The sequence below is a fragment of the Carlito syrichta genome, unplaced genomic scaffold (assembly GCF_000164805.1).
Source record: "Carlito syrichta isolate Samal-C Ts95f unplaced genomic scaffold, Tarsius_syrichta-2.0.1 Scaffold306309, whole genome shotgun sequence".
Lineage (NCBI taxonomy): Eukaryota > Metazoa > Chordata > Mammalia > Primates > Tarsiidae > Carlito > Carlito syrichta.
Window position 1 is genome coordinate 32,252 of NW_007250405.1, and position 4,421 is coordinate 36,672.

The window sequence follows — 4,421 nt, forward strand, 5'->3', positions numbered from 1 at the left end:
GGGGACCCTATACTGGGACACAAATCTTTCTGTTATCCAGGTTTAAACCGAGGATCCTTCCCAAATGCCAGAGTTACTGCTGCCCCCTGCTGGTAAGAAAAAATGTTGCAAGCAAAGTGAAGCTCGGACCCATCTGCAGCCCCACTGGTGGTGTGGTTGTTGAGATTGTTGTTAGTGATAAGGAAATCAGCATCCATGAAGCAACAACAATAACAAAATGGTGACTGAGAATTCAAACCATATTGCAGATTTCAGGAAAAACATGATTAATGATGACTTATGAAATGCATCATTTAAGCAGTGTATAGTATGTGAGCTGATAAAAATTACACGACAGAAAGAAGCAAGGGCTGGCAGTAGGATTGCTTGAGGTCAGGAATTCAAGACCAACCTGGGCAACATAGTGAGACCTCATCTCCACATACACACACACAAATTAGCCAGGTGTGGTGGCACGTGCTTGTAGTCTCAACTGCTTGAGAGGCTGAGGCAAAAAGGATCACTTGAGCCCAGGAGGTCAAGGCTATGGCAAGCCATGAGCGTGCTACTACACTAATTTAGGTTACAGAGTGAAATTCCAACTTAAAAAAAAAAAGCCTAAGATACAATGAAACTGACTAATGGGAGCTCAGAGACTATGATTTTTAAACCTGTCTACCAATGTCAGAGGTAGTAAGACAAACAAAATTAACAGGATGCTGGAACTGATATGGTCCGTGGAACACTCGGCTACTCTCTTGTCAATGAAGCCCAAGAGGCAGGGAACTGGGAGGAAAGAAGTTTATTTCTGAATTCAGAATTCAGGGAGACAAGCTGCTACAGATTCCAGGGCCAGTTTAGCGCCTTGATTTTTATAGTCTGTATTTATAAGCATAAGCATTGAAATATGCTATTAGTTAACATCAGACTACGTGATTTACAAAGCATTTTTTAAAAATTCCAGTTTCAATTACATTTCATCAGTTTCAACATTACTTGCTTACAGATTCTTAGCACCTAGTACTGGGAATCTGTAATTTTAGTTTCCCAGTAGCTCTAAAAGTGCTAGTGGAACTTACCACAAAGTGGAACATACACCATTAATCAATGGGCACAACAAAAAAAGTGTATTGGTTACCGTTACATGATGAATATGATGACTTTTTTTTGAGTTGAAGTCTCACTGTCGCCCAGACTGGAGGGCAATGGCATACTCACAGCCACCCCAGCACCAACCTGCTGGGCTCTGGCGATCCTTCCGCCTCAGCCTTCCAAGTAACCAGAACTACAGGCATGTGCCACCATACCCGGCTATTTTATTTATTTATTTATTTATTTATTTTAGAGATGAGGTCTTGCCAAGTTGCCAGGGCTGGTCTCGAATCCTCGGGCTCAGGCAATCCGCTCACCTCAGCCTCCCAAAGTGCTGGGATTACAGGCTGAGCCATCAAGCCCGGCCTACATTTTTAACCTTGCAGGGATGATAACAACCTATTTTACTAACTGTTTGACTACAACCATGGGGTCTGTGACTCATTCTGTTTCAGGGAGAGTTAAGACAATCTTACGATTTTTAAGGAATTCAGATGTATGCTAGGCAGTAAACCTAAACCTTCTAACATTATTAGTAATAGAGGGTTACTATAAGAGGATCTCTTCATCTGAACAATTGGACTTCCATATGCAAAGATAAATAAATAAAAGGCTTACCTGGCACCATATACAGGAATTAACTCAAAAAGGATCTTACTAACTCTGTCATATCCACCGACGTCACTGTCATATCCGTCCAGTCACAGTGTGACTGTGGCTGGATAAAGTCATACTGTGAATTTATTTGCAAGTGATGATTTTATCCATTTTGTTACTTATTCGATAAATGTTCATTGAATATTTGCCAATTTCAAGAACTGTCCTAGGTGGTAAGAATACAGCAGTGAATGAAACAAACAAAAGTTCTATGCTCATAAATCTTATATTTTCATGGGTAAGACAGTAAAAAATAAACAAATATAGTACATAAGATGATTTCAGATGATGATAAGTTCTATGAAGTAAAGATAATATGGCCGGGCTCGGTGGCTCAGCCTGTAATCCCGCGCCTTTGGGAGGCTGAGGTGAGTGGATTGCCTGAGCCCGCGGGTTCGAGACCCACCTGGGCAGCGAGACCTCATCTCTACAATAAATCAAAAAATCAGCCGGATGTGGTAGCGCATGCTTGTAATTCCGGCTACTCGAAGGCTGAGGCGGAAGGATCGCCGGAGCCCAGCAGGCGAGGCTGCGGTGGCCAAGAGCGGCCACTTCACTCCAGTCTGGGCGACAGAGTGAGACTCCAACTCAAAAAACAAAAAAAAGATAATACGTATTACAGTAAAGATAATACATAATACCGTCCCAGGTGCTCGGGAGGCTGAGACGGAAGGATTGCTTGCGCCCAGGAGTTCCAGGTTGTAGCGCGCTTTGCCAGTTGGGTGTCTGCACTAAATTTGTCATCAATATGGTGACCTCCTGGAAGCAGGGGACCATCTGGTTGCCTACAGAGGGGTGAAATGACCCAGGTCGGAAACGGAGCCGTCAAAACTCCAGTGCTGATCAGTAGTGAAATCGTGTATGTGAAGAACCACTGCACTCCAGCCTTGGTAACATACCAAGACTCTGTCTCTAAAAAATAAATAAATACAATAAATAAATAAAAAAAATACATAGGAAAGCCGGGCTCGGTGGCTCAGCCTGTAATCCTGTGCCTTGGGAGGCTGAGGTGAGTGGATTGCCTGAGCCTGCGGGTTTGAGACCCACCTGGGCAACTTGGTGAGACCTCATCTCTACAATAAATCAAAAAATTAGCCAGGTGTGGCAGGACACACCTGTAATTCCAGCTACTTGGAAGGCTGAGGCGGAAGGATCACTGGAGTCCCAGCAGGTCGAGGCTGCAGTGGCCGGGAGTGGCCACTGCACTCCAGTCTGGGCGACAGAGTGAGACTCCAACTCGATAAATAAATAAATAAATAAATAAATAAAAACACATAGGAAGGGGTTTGGGACCTTCCCCAAGAGAATGATTGGGATTGTGCTATTGTAAGTAAGAATTTCCATTTCAGCTTTTGAGAATGGTTTTAAGCCTTTTTCTCTCTAAGTCTACAGTTTAAAGGTTTATCATTCCTTTCTAATCTGACTGTGCACATGCTTGTGAGATTCCGGAGGCTGATTCTGTCATAGCAGAGTCTGGAGACCCTATGGTAGAATTCTCCACTGCTCACAATTGGGACTATATCAGCCAGCCCTCAAGGTGGATGACAATTGAGATAATCAAAGCAAGATCAGCTCCTGGTATTGCTTCCAGGGTTTCCTCATTCCATTCTTTCCCTAAAATTCCCTTAAAATTCCCTACCAACCACCTAAAATTTGGAAGTGGTTCCTTTGAACCATGAGCCTGGCTACTCCCCCACCTGCTGGATTTGGAATAAAGTTACTTTCCTTGTACTATAATTCACGCTTGTTTATTAAGGCCTGCAAGCAACGAGTAACAGAACTTGTGATCTGCAATGCTATTTTGTATAGAGCAGTCCGGAAGAACTCTGAGAGGGTCCCAATTGACCAGAGACCGGAATGAAGCGAGCTGAGACATGTTAATATCTACGGATAGAGCTCCAGACAAATGCAATGGATCTGAGGCGGGGTGTGCTTGGCAATGTTGTAGGGCTTTATTTAGGCCACGGGGAGGACATAGATTTTATTCTTTTTTTGAGTTGGGGTCTCACTCTATCACCCAGGCTGGAGTGCAGTGGCACAATCACGGCTCACCACAGCCTCAACCTTTTGGGCTCAGGTGATCTTCCCACTTCAGCCTCCAGAGTAGCTGGGACTACAGGTGCATGCTTCCACACCAGGCTAATTTTTTGATATTTTATAGAGACGAGGTCTCTCTATGTTGCCCAGACCGCTCTCGAACTCCCGGCCTCAAGCAATCCTCCCACCTCTGCCTCCCAAAGTGCTGGGATTACAGGCATGAGCCACTGTGCCCAGTCCCAGATTTTATTCTAATAAGTGCTAGAAAGTCTTGAAGGATTTTGAGTAGAGGAATGATAAGACTGGCCTTATAGTTCAAGACAGCTGTGGCAGGGTCCAGGCTTGGTGGCTCAGCCTGTAATCCCAGCACTTTGGGAGGCCGAGGTGAGGGGATTGCCTGAGCCGATGGGTTTGAGGCCAGTCCAGTCAACTTGGTGAGACCTCATCTCTACAATTAATCAAAAATTAGCAGAGCGTGGTAGCACAATAAATCAAAAATTGGCCGGGCGTGATAGCATGTTCCTGTAGTTCCGGTTACTTGGGAGGTTGAGGTGGAAGGATTGCTGGAGCCCAGTAGGTTAATGCTGGGGTGGCCATGAGCATGCCACTGCACTCCAGCCTGAGTGACAGAGTGAGACTACAACTCAAAAAAAAAA